This window comes from Callorhinus ursinus, unplaced genomic scaffold, assembly GCF_003265705.2.
Source record: "Callorhinus ursinus isolate GAN/ISIS: 27379988/994484 unplaced genomic scaffold, GSC_fseal_2.0 scaffold2, whole genome shotgun sequence".
NCBI classification, from domain to species: Eukaryota; Metazoa; Chordata; class Mammalia; order Carnivora; family Otariidae; genus Callorhinus; species Callorhinus ursinus.
Genome location: NW_027397064.1, coordinates 42057142 through 42077484, shown reverse-complemented (window position 1 = coordinate 42077484; position 20343 = coordinate 42057142). Strand labels below are relative to the sequence as shown.

The 20343-nt window shown below is 39.9% G+C and overlaps 1 protein-coding gene across 1 annotated transcript in view; it reads right to left on the bottom strand.

Moving 5' to 3' along the window:
- NEMP2 (nuclear envelope integral membrane protein 2) overlaps positions 1 to 20343 on the bottom strand; it is a 144020-nt gene that overhangs the window by 62426 nt on the left and 61251 nt on the right. The window contains exon 2 of the mRNA XM_073881213.1: positions 3564 to 3648. The gene's annotated coding sequence lies outside the window, so the exon portion shown is untranslated. The remainder of the gene's footprint in view (positions 1 to 3563; positions 3649 to 20343) is intronic.

Below are 20343 nucleotides of genomic sequence, written 5' to 3'. Positions count from 1 at the left end.
CATGCAACTTTTAAATTTTACTTGGCAATACATCTGTGCTATTTGAATACAAAGAGAGTATTTTCCATACTATTTGCCAGCAAGTAAAAGTGTTGCTATGTGGGAGGACATAGACTATTTCTCCATTGGCTCTCTTAGTACCTCCTGGCATATAACCACGTCCTCCTAAAGTTCCCCAGTTCAAAAGCTTGATAGGAAGTGGAAGAAGTAGGCTGCAGCTCTATCATGGGAGTTTGAAGATTTTGCTAAATATTTGAACTTTATTCTCTAGACACTGAGAAGCCAGTGAAGCAAGAAAGAAACTGACCTGGTCAATTTTGTGTTTTAGAGGAATGGCTTTGACCTTTTATGATTATCATCTATAGTAAGAAATACGTTTTACATGGTGATTCATATGCACAGTATATACATGTGTAATATATAATACATATACATATGTGTATATTTATGTGAAGGTATATATATATATATATATATATATATGAAACAATTCACTAAATTGGCTGCACAACCTCTCGTAGATTGCACCTCACAATTTAAAAAAAAAATTTGGTGGCAATATGGAGGAAGGGAGACAGCAAAACCACTCAAAGTGCAAATAGGTCAAGATAATCAGGATATAAAGCAAGGCAGTGGCTGTGGGGATAGAGTTAGAATCCACAGAAATTGGTTACTAATTGCCCATGAAAGTGATTTGGGGTTTCTGGTTTGAGTGACTATCCATCCTACTTACTGAGACTAGGAAAACAAAAAATACAAGTTTAGAAAGAAAAAGAATAAATTCCATTTGGAAGTGATTCTGAAGTACATGCAAGACTAGTAGGTAGTTGGGTAGGAGAGTTGGAACTCAGGAAGGAGATGTGAGCAGGAGAGAAAGATCTGAGACTCTTGAGCATAGAGGTCTTAACTGAAGGCAGGGGAATGGAGACAAGATTGCCAGGATGAGTGGAAAGAGTCAAATGAGAAGAGGGCCAACGACAGAACTCTGAAGAGAGCAACTTCATTTAAAAGGAGGGCAGTGGGGCACCTGGGAGGCTCAGTCGATTGATCTTGGCTCCGGTCCATGATCTCAGGGTCATGAAATCGAGCCCCACATTGGGCTCCGTGTGGGACTCTGTGCTGGGCGTGGAGCCTGCTTAAGATTCTCCCTCCCTCTCCCTCTGCCCCTCCCACCCTGCTCCCACACACACACTCTCTCTGGCTCTCTAAACAAACAAACAAACAAGCAAATGGAGGGCAGAAAAAGAGCCTGCAACAGAAACTGCAAAGCAGACGGGAGAGTAGAGGGTCACCTGAGCCAGGGGAAGAGAATTTTCAAGGAGGGAGTGGTCAGCAGTGACCAATGCCAGAGGAAGGTCTAATAAGATACAATTTAGCAATTAGAAGAGCATTATACCTTGAGAGATATAATAATTACACCTTGAGAGATAGCAACAAAATGGGGTAGTAGGTTAGGCAAGCAGTCATAAATGCTTAGCAGGGAAGCATCCTAAAAAATTATCGGTAGTCCTGGGAAGTGGGTGGAGAAGGGTACCCTGATCCCTGAAAGAGGGTCTGGGAGTAGGTGAAGTTTGGTTGCTTCAGGGAGGTAGTTGGCACCCAGAAAAGCTGAAAACAAGTTGTAGGATTGTCTGCTCGGGGACTCAGGGGCCTGTCACCAGGTTCTGAAAAGGACGCTGGTGCCAATGAGGCAGGAACTGCACCCTAAGGGGGTGACCTCATAGCCAGGTGTCCAACTGTGGCTGAGGCACAGAGATGTGGACAGCTGCTGACTCTGGTGGACACTGTGTGGGCCAGACTCAGGACATAGGGCAGAAGGTCCAGAGCCAACGGAGAAGGCAGGTGACTTAATCTACTGAGTCCTAAGAGTGTTCAGACAAGAACTGCTGCCATTTTTTCAGCCTGGAAGGAACAGTGAATTGAGGTAGGAGTCAAGCAGTCCCTGCCGCTGGTACTGGAATGCTTTAGAGGGTTGGGAGAAGTGGGCAGAGGCAGGTAAGGAATGCAGTGACTGCGGGCTAGTGGCCACCATCACACCATACTTTTCCCTCCTTTACCCTACTGCCTACATATACCTCCCTCCTCAAGTGCTCATTGAACCGGTTTGAGCGTCTTGCTGCTCTCTCCTTTTTAACATGTTGAATCAAATCCTTCTACATATTCATTTACTATTTGTGTGTTAGTCATTTTCTCTTTTTGAGAATTATACCCTAACAGTACACATAATTCAAAATTAAAGAAAATATGGCATTTGCTCTCCATTACTGATCACCTTCTTTCAAAAACAAATTGGACATCTGCATTAAATCTTTGAATTTCTGGACAAATATGCCACATGTTGGTGATGATACCATGATTTTAGGTGATATCTATTTTAATTCAACGCATATTTGTTGAGAGCCTACTTTGGGCAGGGAGTTTATATTTATTAACTTCCAATCAAAAAAAGGTTAAATTTGGCTGTTGTTTAATAGTGCCATGGATTTATTGTGAATTCAGTTCATTCATGTAGCTCATTGTTAAGGTATGTAGGAGGTCCAGCTATTAAGTTGACTTAATCCTGTCAACTATAAATTGAATGGACAGAGTTCTGGGTAGAGTTAGGGATCTAAATATCACTTTTCATATTCCAAGTGATTTTTAAGTACTGAAATACTCTGTTTGTTATAATATATTAGTATTTTTTTAAAAATTTGAAATCTTAATCATTTATGTGACAGGTATCCAGAGAATTTATACATTGCATTAATATTGCAAATGGAACAGAGCTATACTCATTAAGAACATTTTAATGCTTTTTCCAGGAGGATTAGAAAGGTTTAAGGATATCAGTAAAACAGCTGAAAAAGACAAGAAATCTCTGAATTGGGATTCACTGGGCTGACTGAAAAGGGAAAATTCAAACAGTCCTTTCGCACTTTGGGAAGTTTGGCACAAAGCAAGCCCAGCAGACCTAAATTAGCTCAAAGGGAAAACAAAGGCAAAGACCAGTAGAAATGGGATGTAAACTTGTTGGCTAGGCTCTGTTCTGACAAGGCTACTTCCAGGCCAGGAAGCTGACATTGTTATGCCAAGGAGTAGGGGTCTCCAGCCCTCCTCCCAGACACCCACAGAAACGCACTGCAGCACCAGAGTGGGTGCTCACTACTCTGTGTCCCACTCTGCCAGTCCACGTGGAGTCACGAACACTCCACATTTATTTCTCAAGGCTGCTACAGGTGAGGCCAGTGCCTTTTCAGCCCATCTTGTTTACTGATTGATTGATTGGTTACCGACCTCCCATCCGCTTCTCCGCCAAGTCCTGTGCAGCTGAGTCTGTTTAGCTCATTCCATAAACGTGGCTTGGCTGCTCATTAAGATGAGCTCTATGATCCATCTTCACCCTAATGTTATATGAGTCCATGCTTCAGTTTCAGACTTTAAAGTAGATGTCGAGAAAATCCCAAGCACAGTTTTAAAAGAAACTTAATATAGATGCTTTTGGCTAACAAATAAGGAAAGAAAAGTGTCCCTTTTTTTCCTAGGGTTTTCAGCCTTGATTTAGATGGAAAATTTAAGCTCACCTCAACCATGAACCTTCAACTGGTTCCTCTGCTCTGCGTTGGGCCACTCTTGTTTATGGAGGCAATTCCAAGATCACTCTGAAAGCTACATATAAACGGAAACATTCTTTGAAAAGGATAATTTTTAAAATTCAAAATGACTACCTGTAAGATGGCATTATCAGCAAGCTTTGCTTTTTTAAAATTAGAATTGCTAATGAATTGTTTTCCAATGCTCTTTTCACCAACCTATGGATATTTTCCTGACATTCACATTTGTAGAATGGCTTTGTTTTCTCCTCAGGGCCACCTCAACACCCACACAAACCTGGTCTCCTACTCCTTGCTGACTCAGGGGCCCGGCCTCTTCCCACACAAGTGCTCAGTAACCTGGGGCCCACACCCACCCTCTCCTTTGTTCTCCCACAAATCCACCCCCTCACCTTCTCTCCTTCGACCAGGTAGACATTTTCATACTCCCACTGCTCAGCAGCAAAACCACAATAATGGCCTGGGGGTGGGGGAAGAATGCTTTTTCTAATGACCATTATGGGTTTTTTTTTTAATTAATAAGCTCTATCCACAAATGAGTAGAGAAACAATTCTTTTTATTCTTAGATTATTTTTTCAAAACTCCCTCATATACAATAACTGGATTTTCTATTTTTGAAAACTCTACCAAAATGTACATGCACTTTGAGTGTTGTAACTTTTTTCAATGGAAACAGATGCTCTTTTGTCCAAATTAAAATGTTTTACTCACATTTTGAAGTGAATGAGTGTACCAAGGAGACAGTGGCTCCCTGGGATGGTTATTTGCAGTGACAGTGTCTGAGCTATAGCTGAAACCAATAGGCACCCTGACAAGATTAATTGAATGTGAATCATGCCTGAGCTCTTCCAGAACCAATACCAGAAATAAGGGCCAGCCCACTCATCAAAACCCTGCTAAGGACCCCCCACTCTGTGGGACTAGCCAGCCCTAGGGGAGGCAGAAAGGCCAGGCTCTGCTACTTATGTGTGTGTATGTGTTGTTTAAAGATGTATTTATTTATTTTAGAGGGAAGGAGAGAGAGCACGAGTGGGAGGGGCAGAGAGAAACTCAAGCAGATTCCATGTTCAGCACAGAGCCCAATGCAGGGCTCGATCTCATGACCCTGAGATCATGACCAGAGCCAAAACCTAGAGTCAGACTCTCAACTGACTGCACCACCCAGGTGCCCCTACTTACGTGTTTTTAAGGCTTCCAGAAAAGCTTTCCCCCAAATCATCCTCATCATTATGTTGCTATGCCTTAAATTCCAGCATTAAAGAGTCATTCCTGAACCTTCTAGTATGAAAAAGTAGAAAGATGCCGGATTTTCTTCCATTCATGACAACTACTTTCATCTTTCCATAGAGTTCAGTTAATATACTACATGCTGTGAACAGAATGTATTCTGCAATATCACAAATCCACTCTTTAGTAGGAAAAATGAACATAATAGTGGGTTCAATAAGGAGCATGCAATTGAATTTGTGTTGGTATGGTTTGTTTTGTCGTTTGGCTTTTTCAATATTATAATTGATGTGAATGCCTTAAAGAAAGGCTGGGACTTTTTCTTTTCATTAATCTCTCTGAGATGTAGCACCATATCTGACATATAGTGGCACTCAGTCCATGACTGGAAAATTGCTTCCTGTCCCTGGTAATTTCTCTTGTCATCACTAAGACCTAGGGGCAATTTTATTCTCCTTTATATACACTACTAATTTACTCTTTATTTTGAATATAACAACACTAACACTGCATCTGTTCTTTTATGTATTCATCACTTTCTCTCTTGTATTCTTTTTAATCTTAGAGCTCTTCATGGCTCATAAGGACTTTTACGTTACAGCTCTATAGGATTTAACTTTATATCCTCACATAAAGCGAGGCTCCTTGCATAAAAAGCTCTTTGCATTGGGAGCCTGGGTGGCTCGGTTGAGCAACTGCCTTTGGCTCGGGTCATGATTCTGGAGTCCCCACATTGGCTCCCTGCTTGGCGGGGAGTCTGCTTCTCCCTCTGACCCCCCCCTTCTCATGCTCTCTCTCTCTCTCTCTGCAAAAAAATAAAAAAATCTTAAAAAAAAAAAAGATGCAAGCAAGGTCCAAAAAGCAAGAAACAAATACCTCCCTGTCCATCCTGCAGCCACAGCAGTGATAACAACCACCACTAAGTTTCTAGTTGCTGGCTTCTAGCTACAGATGGTAAATGAACCTAGGCATTTATCTCTTCTCAGTGGAGGCCAGAAGAGGAGATAGGAATAGATGGAGAGATTTCAACAGATATTCGATGAAAAGAGAATGATGCAGGGTTAACTGGCCCAATGGGAGAGGAAGCTACAATCCAAAATGTGCAAAGTGGGGCATACTGAAGATAAACAAGATATTTTGCCTTGAAGAACCAGAAAGAGGCTCAGGACTTGGGATCACCAGATTTGGTAGAGTGGGAGTGAGGTGTGCCCTGTAAAGTAGGAGATAAGTTAAAAGCTTGAAAAGGAACCGTCGACTACTTTGTACCCTCAGGCACAGAAAATCAGCACCCAGGCTCCTCATACCAAGCTATCTCCCAGGAGAAGATAGGTTTGTTTCCTGGAGACCTCAGTAGCAAAGGCCTGGGCATCAGAAAAACCACCAGGCCTGATAGAAGAAATGGATATGGCATGGAGATTAAACAGTGAACTGAATTAGAAGCCTACACTGGGAATGGTTGGATTATCTGTGTTCTCTCCCTTGCCACACAATCAAAGAACTGTTAATCAAGCAACCAGCCCCTAGGCCAATGTTTTTCAAACTGTGGGTTATGAAATTGGTTATGATTAGTGGACTATGAAATCAGTTTAATGGGTCATAACCAACATTGCCATGGATTGAGTTCCCCAGGAAACAGACTCTAAAACTAAGTTATGGATTCAGAATATTTATTAGGGCATGCCCTTGGTATCAACACCGGAAGAAGGAAACAGAATCAGACAAAGGGAAGAGTGGAACTGTGAATCAAACCAGTGACCTCTTCAGACAAGCCCATGGGAAGTACTAAAGCTAGATGGCTCTTCAGAGTTGTCCCAAGTCAGGCCAAGATGGCCAGGCTTTTATCCCCTTTATCCTTTATTTGGAGATAAGGTCTTTAAAGGGGCGATCAAGTTAAAATGAGGCCCTCAGGGTCGACCCCTAATCCAATGTGACTAGCGTTCTCAGAAGAAGAGGAAGAAACACCAAGGGTAGGCACGCACAGAGAAAAGGCTGTATGAGGACACAACGAGAAGGTGGCCACCTGCAAGCAGAGAGGCCTGGGGGGGGAAACAATCTGCTGATCCCTTAACCTTGGACTTCGAGACCCCAGAACTGTGAAAAAATAAACTTCTGTTGTTTAAATCACCCAGGATGTGGTATTTTATTACGACAGCCCTAGCAAATCATTACAGCCCCCCACATTGGATGTGGCCATCCCAGGGAGTATGACCTTGGGCATGGCAGCCCTCTGAACTTAGGCAATCCCTGAGAGGACTGACAGCTGAAGACTGCCCCTCAGCAGCACTCCCAGCAGCTGGGCAACCAGTTCTTCATTGTGGGGGATCTGAATGGTACATCACAAGGTCTGTCACAAACATTAAAGACAAGAACGTGCAGTAGACACAGTAAAAAAGATCAGAGTGCATTACATGTAGAAAAAGGAAAGATTTTTTTTATGAAAATTTTTTTATCTTTATGTTTATGTATGTGTGTGTGGACTGGGATGTGATGGAAAATCACTTCTTACTGTCAAAAATGTTTACAAGTCACTTCCCTTGGCAAGAAATTAGAGGAGTGCTTTCTGAAAAGCTAAACTGACTCAGAAAAGAAACAAAATGTTTTCTCCACAATCCAAAAGTGAAGCCCATCACTCTGTAACCCCATCCACCCACAGAGAGTCCCTCATCAGCTTTTTAGCACCCTATTCTTAAATATAAATGGACCAAAAAAAAAAAAAAAGAAGACCACCATGCATGTAAAGCAACCTCTAACCTAAAAGAGAGAACTCAATATGAAAAACAGAGAGTACAAGAGGAAAAGGTAGAGAATAGAAACATCACTCTTTTTTTTTTAAAGATTTTATTTATTTATTTGAGAGAGAGAGAGAGAATGAGAGAGAGAGAGCACATGAGAAGGGGGAGGGTCAGAGGGAGAAGCAGACTCCCTGCCAAGCAGGGAGCCCGATGCGGGACTTGATCCAGGGACTCCAAGATCATGACCTGAGCCGAAGGCAGTCGCTTAACCAACTGAGCCACCCAGGCGCCCAAAACATCACTCTTTATATGCCAATTAACCTCAAAAATTATGAAATAAAAGCAAAATGTAAAATAAAAGCAGAATGTAAAATAAAAGCAGAATGCTATGATAAGAGAACTATTGTTCTCTTATGTAAAATGTAAAATAAAAGCAGAATGCTATGATAAGAGAACTATTAAGAAAAAAAGAGAGGGCTCTTAGAAATTAAAAATTCAATAACTAAAAAAAAAAATCCATAGAAGAATCAGAAGATAAAGACAAGGAAATCTGTTGAAAACAGAACCAAAACATGAGTAGATGAACAATGAGAAAGAAAAGATATAAGTTTTAGAGATTCAGTCCAGTAGGTATAATATCCGACTAGAAGTAGCTCCAGAAAAAGAAGAAATGGAGAAAAAATTATACAAGAAAGTTTCCAGAACTGCAAGGCATAAGTCTCAAAATTGAAAATGCCTACAAGTATTCAGCACAACAAATGAAAAAAGGCACATCATTGAGAAGTGTCAGCCACTGGGAATAAAGCAGGAATCTCAAAAGCTTCTAGAAAGGGGAGCCTGGGTGGCTCAGTTGTTAAGCGTCTGCCTTCGGCTCAGGTCATGTTCCTGGGGTCCTGGGATGGAGCCCCGCATCAGGTTCCCTGCTCTAGAGAAAGCCTGCTTCTCCCTCTCCCACTCCCCCTGCTTGTGTTCCTTCTCTCACTGTGTCTCTCTCTGTCAAATAAATAAATAAAATCTTAAAAAAAAAAGCTTCTAGAAAAAGAAAAACAAATGACTGTAAAACAGGAATCAGGGGGCTCCTGGGTGGCTCAGTTGTTAAGCAGCTGCCTTCGGCTCAGGCCATGATCCCAGGTGCTGGGATGGAGCCCCAGATCGGGCTCCCTGCTGGGTGGGAAGTCTGCTTCTCCCTCTCCACTCCCTCTGCTATGTTCCCTCTCTCGCTGTGTCTCTCTCTGTCAAATAAATAAAATCTTAAAAAAAAATAAAGTAGGAATCAGTACGCATGAGACTTCTCAACTACAATATTGGACCGGAAAAAGCAATGGAGCAATGCCTTAAGAATTATGAGGGATCATTTTTTAAAATCTATAATGTAATACCCAGCCAAAGTACCAAAGTGTGGGGGCAGAATAAACACATTTTCTTTCTTTTTTTTTATTTTTTTTAAAGATTTTATTTATTTATTTGAGAGAGAGAATGAGAGAGAGAGAGAGAGCACATGAGAGGAGGGAGGGTCAGAGGGAGAAGCAGACTCCCTGCCGAGCAGGGAGCCCAATGTGGGACTCGATCCCGGGACTCCAGGATCATGACCTGAGCCGAAGGCAGTTGCTTAACCAACTGAGCCACCCAGGCGCCCTAAACACATTTTCAAATACAGAAGAATTCAGGAAACTTACTCCTTGTGTATTTTTTGTAGGAAGCTACTATAGGGGATGATCTAGAAAAATGAGGGGGAAAAAACAAGAAAAAGAAAGACATCAGATATAAGAAATAGGGGATCCATCACACTTGAGATGAAAAGAGAACCCACATGGTCATTGTGAAGGTGACTTGGGTGCAGCAGCTCTTCAAGAAGTCTAAAGAGCAACAAGTTCAGATTGATGCAAGAGGACAAAGGGCTGCAAAAGGATGTCTCCAAGAAAATGAAGAAATATATATAATCTTTCATAAACATGAAGATATTAAGAGATTGACATTTCTGGAAAAGAATAGGGAATTAGGTTTTTTTAAAGTTTTTTTTTTTAATTTAAATTCAATTAGCTAACACATACAAAAGTTTTTTTATTTTAATTCCAGTGTAGTTAACATACAGTGTTTTATTAGTTTCAGTTGTGCAATACTTAGTGGTTCAACAATTCTATTCATTACACAGTGCTCACCATGATAAATGGACTCTTTAATCCCCATCACCTATTTCACCCATCTCCCCACCTCCCCTCTGGTAACCATCAGTTTGTTCTCTATAATTAAGAGCCTGTTTCTTTGTTTGTCTCTCCCTCTTTTTTTGTCCTTTGCTTGTTTGTTTCTTAAATTCCACATGAGTGAAATCATATGGGATTTGTCTTTCTCTGACTATTTTGCTTAGCATAATACTCTCTAGCTCCATCCATGTTGCTGTAAATGGCAAGGTTTCATTCTTTCTTATGGCTCAATAATATTCCAGTGTGTGTGTGTGTGTGTGTGTGTGTGTGTGTGTGTGTGTATACCTTTTCTTTATCCATTCATCTACCAATTTTGATGTAGTCCCAGTAGTTTGTTTTTGCTTTTATTTCTCTTGCCTCAGGAGACATGTCTAGAAAAATGTTGCTACAGTCAACATCAGAGATATTACTGCCTCTGCTCCCTTCTAGGATTGTTATGGTTTCAGGTTTCACAGGTAGGTCTTTAATACATTTTGAATTTATTTTTGTGTGTGGTGCAAGAAAATGGTCCAGTTTCATTCTTTTGCATGTTGCTGTCCAGTGTTCCCAACACCACTTTTTCCCATTGCATATTCTTTCCTCCTCTGTTGAAGACTAACCGACCATATAATTATGGTTTTATTTTTGGGTTTTCTATTCTGTTCCATTGATCTGTGTGTGTATTTTTGTGCCAGGACCATACCGTTTCAATTACTACAGCTTTGTAATATCACTTGAAGTATGGAATTGTGATACCTCCAGTTTTCTTTTCCTTTTTCAAGATTTCTTTAGCTATTCAGGGTCTTTTAGGATTGTTAGTTCTAGTTCTATGAAAACTGCTGCTTGTATTTCAATAGGGAATGCATTAAATGTGTAGACTGCTTTGGGTAGTATAAAGATTTTAACAATATTTGTTCTTCCAATCCATGAGCACAGAATGTCTTTCCATTTCTTTGTGTCATCTTCATCTTCTTTCATCAATGTTTTATAGTTTTCTGAGTACAGTTATTTCATCTCCTTGGTTTATTTCTGGGTATTTTATTATTTTTGGTGCAATTGTAAATGGGATTGGTTTCTTAATTTCTCTTTCTGCTGCTTCATTATTAGTGTATAGGAATGCAACAGATTTCTGTACATTGATTTTGTATCCTGTGACTTTACTGAATTCATTTATCAGTTCTGATAGTCTTTTGGTGGAGTCTTTAGGGTTTTCTACGTATAGTATCACAGCATTTGCAAATTGTGAAAGTTTTAGTTCTTCTTTACTGATTTGGATCCCTTTTACTTCTTTTTGTTGTCTGATTGCTGTGGCTAGGACTTCCAGTACTATGTTGAATAAAAGTGTATACCATATATTCTTTATCCATTCATGTATTGATGGACATTCTGGCTACTTCTATAATTTGGCTATTGTAAACAAGGCTGCGATGAAAAATACAGGGGTGCATAATATCCTTTTGAATTAGTATTTTTGTTTTCTTGAAGAATTACTTTTGACAGGTACATAGAAAAGTAAGCATACAAATAAAATGAGATAATCAATTCTAGGAATCCAAATTTGTACCCAGAGAAACAATATAATCATAGTATATTACATGCCTCAGCCTTAAATAATACATCATCTTAATCATGTAAAAACTGATCAGTGACTTGAGAAAAACATTGTGATATAACTATATTAGGAGAATTAGAGGAAGCTATAAGGGACTAAATCCATATTTTCCCTAGAAGGGAGTCACAGATAATATATGGAACTTTGAAAAATCAAGAAATAGCAGTAGACATGTGGAGATAAATACCAGATGAAATGGCTGAAAGAGTTGAGTGTGGTTGCTTTTAGGAATGGAAATAGAACCAGATCCTGCAGGTTAGACAGGGAAAGAGGCTGCTTTTTTTCCTTTAGACTTTGAAGAGATATTTAGCTATTAAAACTCTGTATTTTATAACTTAGATGAAAATATACACAATTTTAGAAAGAAAAATGACAATATAGGCATATTATTTTTGAGATATGGAGGCAACCATCTTAAAATCTAAAGGGAAAAGCTTGAAAGTGGTTTCGTTTAGAGGAATGGGACTGGATTTGATCTTCACTATAAACCCTATTTGATTTTGTAAACTTGTGAGGAGGTTACATCGGAGAACAATTTTAAATAATAACAATTAATTTGCAAGAATGAATCCAGGCATGTAGACACTTAGGAAGAGTATTGAATTTTAGCTCTGCTACTTGCTTGATTAGGTTCCTAATTTTTAAAATCTTCAATGTCTTCCTTACAAAGGGTAAGGAGTTGGAAGCTCCTGGTAGATTGAAAATGATCAATAAACATTTCCTTTTCTCCTCTTACAGATAAAACCAGGACACTAGTTTTCAGTAGCATCAGTTCATTCTTTGAAACCCCTCTCTTTCCTGGACTCACAAGGTCCCTTCCATTACACCTTGGATGTGAAAGAAATACTCAGTGTACACGTGCATAATGAAGTAATTTTTTAAAAATCCTAGGCAAAGGGGCACCTGGGTGGCTCAGATGGTTAAGCCTCTGACTCTTGATTTGCTGCCTCAGGTCATGATCTCAAGGTTGTGAGATGGAGCCCCATGTTAAGATTCTCTCTCTCCCTCTGCTCCCCCTCCTCACCCCCCTGCATGTACTTTCTATTAAAAAAAAAAAAGTAAAAAATCCTAAGTGAAATAAGAAATGCCCTTTGTGTAATCTGACTAACCTTACGATCTATACATTATTTCAACAATAAAATGCAATACATAATTTACTCACTTGACTTTTCTCATGCCTTAATGATTTTTGAATGGGTTCCAGATTCAAATTTTATCTAATAGTAAACAGAACCAAACTGTCCATTTTGGAATGACATTAAAACTGGGCTGTGGTGAACAGGTTAGGAGTGAGGGATTGAGAAATTGATCCTCACATTTCTTGGGGGTAGGCAGGCCCCCTGGATCAGTAACCTCTGGCCAAGAGCAGCCTAACTGTTTCATATAGTACTGTACAATTATTATGATTTTTCTTTGAGTGCCATGTCATGAAAAAGGTTGGGAAGCACTGCCTTAAAGAGGTGCCATAAAAATCCATTATAAGGATGGATAATCATTTAGGTAAAGTCTTTTTCAGTTGCTTCCATATTAAGTTTATAAGAGAAGTAGTTAAATTCACATGCCTTTAAACGATTTTTTTGATGCCCCCCAAATCTGAATGGAAATTACTTAACATTAGGTTTATGTATAACTTTGGATTAGTAAGTTTAGCTACAAGTAATTTAATCGAGACCCCAAGATAGTTGTTTCAACAATTAGATCATTACTCTGTCCTGTAAAAAAGAATTCTGGAGAAAGTTAGCCCAAGGCTAGCATGGTGGTTTCATCATCATCAAAGATCTGGCTGCTTTCAGCTTTTGGCCTGACACTGGTAAGGCATGAGTCTCAGCTCAGGGATTGCAAACGAGCACATCCACACCCCAAAAAGCAGGATGGAGAAGGAGAAGGGTATGCCCTCTTCCTTTTATGAAGATTTCCCATAAGTTACCATCTTATTTCCATTTAGGTCTCACTGTGAGGAACTTAGTCACATGACCACATAGCTGCAAGCATGGTTGCAAACTATGGTCTTTTAGCTAGTCAGCAATATGTCAAGCTTAAAATAGGAGTTTTATGAGTTAGAGAAGAATGATTATTTGGTAGGCAAACAGTAGCCTTCACATGTTTTAGTAACTGCCATGTAATTAATTTCAAACAAAACCATCTGTAGAGTAGTTATTTAATATATACGGTAAGAAAGGCTGACATAAGCATTAAGGAAGACCAATTACAAATTCATTATTTGAAGTCCTGACTACTTATTTTTTCTGGATTTAATAATTCATTTATTAGCTGGGTAACCTTGAGAAGATTGCTTAAGTGCTCCATGCCTTAGTTTTCTTTTCCATAAGGTGGAGATAAAAAATAATAGTACCTATCTAACAGAAATTTGGAGGATTAAATGAGTTAATACATGTAATGTACTTAGAGTAGTGTCTGGCATATAGTGAGTACTCAGCAAATGTTAGCTATTAATAAATCTTTTACTTAAATTAAAATCTTTTTCTTTAAAATCTTACATAGTTATGACAATCTGATTCTCTATTAAGAATTTCTAGGTATGCAATATTTTCCTGATCTTGCATTTGTAGATACTTAAAAATGGTGATCCCTGGAGTGAAACCATAGGGCTTTACTTGAGCTAATAAATGTTATGTTCCATACTAACGTTAAGAAAGAGAAAGGAGGGGAGCCTCTGTAAGTCAGCTGGTTGAGCACCTGACTCTTGGTTTCAGCTCAGGTCATGCTCTTGGGATCCTGAGATGGAGCCCTGTGTCAGGCTCCACGCTGAGCACCGGGTCTGCTGGAGATTCTGCCCCTCCTGCTTGTGTTCTCTCTCTCTCTCTCTCTCTCTCTCTCTCTCTCTCTCTCTCTCAAATAAATAAATAAATAAATAATCTTAAAAAAAAAGGGGGGGAAGAGAAAGGAGTTAGGTATTGATCAAATTGAACCTTAACTGGTTTGTCTTTTTTCTCCTCCCCCTCTCCCACTTCTTTCTTTTTGTGGACTGTACTGACGACAGCCCATCCCATCAGCCCACAGTCAGCTGGTCTCCTATTGCCACAGGCCTGTACACAGTCTTATTCTTGCTATCCTTATTCCCAGCACTGCAGCAAGCCTTGCCCAACTACAGTACATCCAAGTAATGGATGCTCCCTAGTAATTTCTGGCTGCTTAAAATTTTAATTACCCAGATTGGGGCAAAAATGTCATTTACCTGCGAATTCCTATTATTTTCTGTTTTTTTTTCCCCCAGATTTTCCTCAAACATTTCCACAAATATGAGAGGATCTATTTTCCTTCTAGAAAAACAATAAGTGAAATTTTGATGATTAGTTGCACTAAAACTATGCTAAAACACTTTTTCATCTTTTCTTAATAATAAAAAATATATTAGGGAAGTTCTAGGAAAAAAATTCGTATTTCCATTAACATATGGCTTTAATCTTTAGTCCTAAGACAACTGCTTCAGTGGTTGCCATTTCCTTTCTAGTGGGAGGGGATAAGGCATGGAGGGGGTGCTGGGTCAGTTGGTTAAGCGTCTGACTCTTGATCTCAGGATTGTGAGTTCAAGCCCCATGTTGGGCTCTACATTGGGCTCTATGTTGGGTGTGAGCCTACTTTAAAAATAAATAAATAAACAATGCATGGAGAACATGCACCTCAGCAATTTTCTGGGCAAAAAGTGGGAAACTGCATACACTCCTCCTGCTTCTATTCTATTGGCAAGAACCTACTCATATGGCAATACCTGGATTCAAGAGAGGCTGGGAAATGTGGTCCATAGCTGGGTGTCCTTCGGTAGGCTAAAACTAGAGGTGGGGTTCTATTACTGAAAGAAGGAAGGAGAGAACAAAGATGGAGTGTGTTAGCAGTCTTTGCCACACAAAACTATTTTATCTTGCTTTTTCCTTATTATATCAAAAGATTTTTTTAACGTGACGATGCGATCTTCATAATTATAAAACAACAAATAGCTTTATAATAATTTACTGACGGTATAATCAATAAATTCTTTAACTCTTCCTATTATTGAAAATGTGATTCTTTCCAGTTCCTCACTGCTCTAAACAATGTCACAATAGATCTTTCCATGACTATAATTTTTTCATCTTCTTGAGATGATTCCCTTAGGATAAATTCCCAGAACTAGGATTACCAGGTCAAAAGAGTGTGTGAACAGTTTATGATTCTTAATGTTTTCATTCCAAACTGGTTTCTGAGAAGGCAGTACCAATTTGTTCCCAAAGGAAATGCGCACACTTTTTGTTCTATGACTGTGGGGAGAGAGACATATTCACATATCATATCTTATAGGTAGAATATTTTCCGTTTTCAGGGTCTGGCTGGAATGATCAGGAGACACAAGACTTGGGTTTGAATTTCTTACTCTGTGGCTTCCTAGCTATTTAGCTGTAGGCAAATGCTTACTTTCTTGTGCCTCAGATTCCTTATTTTAAAATTGAGGATAAAAATACTTCCCTTATAAGACTATGTGGTAATCATTAAGGCTATTGACAAATACTCTATCTTATCATCTTCTATGCACATGTTAATAATGTAATTCCCTGCTCCCTTGAAGATAGATATGGCTAGGGGTGCCTGGGTGGCTCAGTCGTTAAGTGTCTGCCTTCGGGTCGTGATCCCAGGGTCCTGGGATGGAGCCCCGCGTCGGGCTCCCTGCTCGGTAGGAAGCCTGCTTCTCCCTCTCCCACTCCCCCTGCTTGTGTTCCCTCTCTCACTGTCTCTCTCTCTGTCAAATATAAATAAGTAAAATCTTAAAAAAAAAAGATAATGGCTATGTGACTTTCTTTAGTCAGTGATATGGAAGCAAAAGTCACATGTGCCATCTCCAGGCATACATTTTTTTTTTAAGGTTTATTTATTTATTTTAGAGAGAGAGAATGCAAGCACAAGTAGGAGGGACAGGGAGAAGGAGAGAGAATCTCAAGCAGACTCGGAGCTGAGTGCTGAGCCTGATGTGGTGCTCAATCTCACAACCTCAAGATCATGACCTGGGCAGAAACCAAGAGTCGTACACTTAATCGACTGCACTACCCAGGCACCCTACCAGGTATGCATTTTAAGGCCGTTTGTGGTTTGCCACATTGTTTTTTTCCTTTTTGCCATGTGATCAGAAGTATTTTGGACCATACTAGCTCTTTAAATGAGTCCTAGAATAAGCATGGCACAGAGAGGGGCCCCAAGCCAACCTGTGATGGATATGTAAAGTGAGTAAAAAATAAATCTTAGTTTTTTTTTTAAGCCACTGAGACTTTAGGAGTCTGTTATTGCCACATAATGTAGCCTATTCTGACTACTACTGCATATTTTCTCAGGATTAATAAAATAATAAGCTTAAAATGTTGGACCTATGGAAGATCCTCAATATATGTCCTTTACAATAATAATTACTACCATTCATTCAGTGCCATCTATATGCCAGGCATTTGTATACACTATCTCTAATCTTCAGAACAACCTTGCCTATTATAAAAGGAGAAAAACAAAGCTCGGAATGGCTAGTGTTTTACCTAACATCATCCATCTAGAAAGTTGCAGAGCTGGGATTCAAACCTGGTGTATTTCTTCCAATTTTTATCTTTTTTCCTTGTCTCTGGAATTTTTTGGCATTATTTTATTATTATTATTTACAGCTCTGTGTTCCTCTACAATCTTTGTTTATGAACTTTGCATTTATTCCTGCAACAAAACCTCTATTTTCTTAAACTTGTTGCAAGAGAAACAGAAATTGAGTCAAATGTTCAGTAGCTTGCTATTCAAGCCCCTGCCTGCTCCCCAAAAGAATCCTCATGAACCCCAGTACCTTTTACATTTTTCTTGGCTTGAATATACCTGAGAGCAGTTACAATTTATGTGTTTATGAAAGGAAAAAAATGGCTTTAAAACTGGAATGGAATGAGTCAGATTAGAATGAGTTAGATTAGATGAATCCAACATTTACGGACTGTCTCTCTTTCTTTCAACAGCTTAAAATATAATTCACATACCACACAGTTCGACCATGTAAAGTTACAATTCAATGGCTTTTAGTATATTCACAGATATGTGTATCCACTGCCCCAATCAATTTTGGAATATTTTCATTACTTCAGAAAGAAATCCCACACCCCTTAGCCATCACTCCCAACCTCTACCACCGTCCAGCCCTAGGCAACTACTAATTTACTTTCTGGGCCCTGCATCTTTTTACAGTGGCTCCCCAAATGTCAGTTTCCCACCAGCCCCCAACAAATGGTCCTCTCCCCACCCACCCACCCCAGCCCCACTCCCAACTGAGCAAATCTTTGTTCAATTATTTTTAATTCAAAGCTCAAATTCTGATCTGGTCTACTAAACTTAATTTTTTTCTAAAGACTTTCTTGCTTTACTCTATTAAACTTAGAATTTCCTTGCAATGTTATAGTCAAGGTTAAAAAAAAAAGGTACTTTTTTTTAAAAGCTTTCATCTGTTCATGACTTTATTATCCAGTTTGTGGAGCTTTCAAAATCTTTTCTTCTCTCTCATCATTCCCTTATGAGTCATTTCACAGCTTCTTAGTACCTCTAACTCTTTATATAAAATGGTCAAATAAGATTAAATTAAAATTGCTCTCTTATATGACCCTGGTTTTTAAAAAGGGTTGGTTAGGAGAAAGGCAAAATTTGAAATTAATGGTTAAAAAAGTATTAAGGATCATCTGTGAATTTTAGTGACTTATATTCACAATTACTATAGGGAATATGTGATTTACTTTTTGCAATGCTCATTGCCATGGAAAATTATTGACAACTTGTTGAATCAGGTTGTCCTTATCATGAGACTCTTAAACTATTTGAATCAGAAGGCTGAAAACAATGATTTCTAGAACTAGCACCAACTTCCAAGGTTTGCTGATGGAAAGCAGTCCTGATGCTAACACATTTTACTGATGTTAAATAAAAGAGGAAGCAACAAAAGGCAGCTAAACATTAAGAGGGTGGGAGATGGGAGTTATTCCCTAGGAGGGAAGAAATGACCGAAACGTGTGAATGCTTATACACCCTTGAGAATGGTATTTCTTCAACATACTGAAATGAGGGTGAATTACCTGGTTTATGGCGGGGCGGGGGAGAGGGGTCTGATTCTAGTCTCTACTTGTGCTGTGCTGACTTGTTTTTTGTGTTTTGGATACAATTGGTGTTAGCAACCTCTTAGTCTCTGGTAAAACCCACTCCAAAGATAAATGTGAAGCCAAGACATGCGAGTCTGAATAAGCACATCCCAGAGACATGAACTATATTAACATCGTTGGGCAGGAACGGCGACGCAAAAAACAGTGTTGATGAACAAGAACGCTTAAAGAGTGATGGCTTAATATAAAGAAAAAGCAGGCACTTTATGGGCAAAGAGGGTATTCTTTATTCAGTGAGTTTTGCAAATTCTAATTTTGCCCTAATTATAACTGCCCTGCTTTCAGGAAGCTTACCTTCAGCAACTGTTTATTCACCAACTGCAAAATTATGGCTAGGACTTGGGCTAGGAACTGTGAGGGATACAATATGGAAATGACAGGAGTCCTGGCCGCGAGACCGTGAGGGAAAGTACACAGTGTGTCTGGGAGTCAGCGAGTCCAGAGTGTAGACCACTACATTGGTGGGAAAAACAGGAGACAGAGATGAAAAGGAGCATAAGACTCAAATCGGTAGCCTCTTGAATGACAAATTTACATGTTAGGACTTTATTCTTTGGAAAGCAGGGACTCACTGATTTTTTTGTTTTGTTTTGTTTTGTTCTTAACGTGGGGAAAAAAGTGATCAGAGCTGTTTCTGGCTATTTATTCACATATTTTGTTTTTGTCCCATTGATATAATCATTCATGAGATGGTACACTTCCAGTGGACAAAAAACAGTATCCAACTTACTCGCTTGTTTAATGTCCAAAGCAATGTGGTAGGCTATGCTTACTATTTAGTTCTTGTAAACAGCGGCTGTTAAGAATTCATGTGTTCTTAGAATGGAAGGAATAAAGGACCCCCATTGTTCACAACATTTATTTAGCTAAACTAGAGGAAAATTCACCTCCCCAAGGAAAAATAAGAAACTCAGGCAACATGGCAAATCACTTGCCCAGGAAGAACATTTTTAAATCCTACGGAAGCTCTCAGGTACTACGCAGCATGGAAACACTATAAATTCATCTGTTCTATTTCATTGATTCAGCATTTTTTTCAATGTTGTATCTGTGGGTAGATTCCAGGTGATTAACATATATTTCAATTACCGAAGGTTTTGGTGACATGGAATCAATCTTATTCCCCTCTTTTATTGTCCTCTCTATCATCTGTGGGTCTGTGGGGTCCCCGGCCCCAGGCAACTTGCCCTCCTGAACAGGATGTGAGGGATGCCGCCACAGGCACCGTGCTGGAAGAGCCTCTACAGAAAGGACGGGAAAACTTGCCGCAGAGTTAGAGGCAGGGAAGAAGGGTGGGGACTACTGTAGAGCCCGCACTGGCTCCTCCGGGTTTATGGGAAGGAGAAAAACAAGAGTCTTCGTAGTTTCCAGAAATAGACGAGCTGCCGGCTTCTTTCCATCCTCCGTCTTGGCCTGGCTGTGGGAGAACAGGCAGGCACACGCAGGCTGCCTCTCCCGCTTGTGGCGGCTCCAGATTACAAACGCGCACAAGATCACAGCACCGGCATTCCCAGGCCCAGGCAACGGAGCCGGGTGCGCTGAGAGTAGGTGAAGGAAAGTCAGGAAAGCGAGAGGACGAAGAGGAAGTCGGGTGGGAGATACGGTGCTCAGGTGTGGGGAAAGGCTTTTAGAAGGGTGAGGGCCTGAGCTGCCTGGGCGTGTGTCTGAGAGGGATGTGGGTGTGTTTGCAGAGGAAGCCGTGGGGGCATGTGTGTGTGCACACTGTACGTTAGGGAGGGGTTTTATTGATGTAGGCGTGGGAGGGTGTGTGCAGTAGGGTGTGGAGGGCGGGGGTGGAGAGAAAAGAGTGAGGAGCAAGGAAGGACTTTTATGGAGTGCCAGGA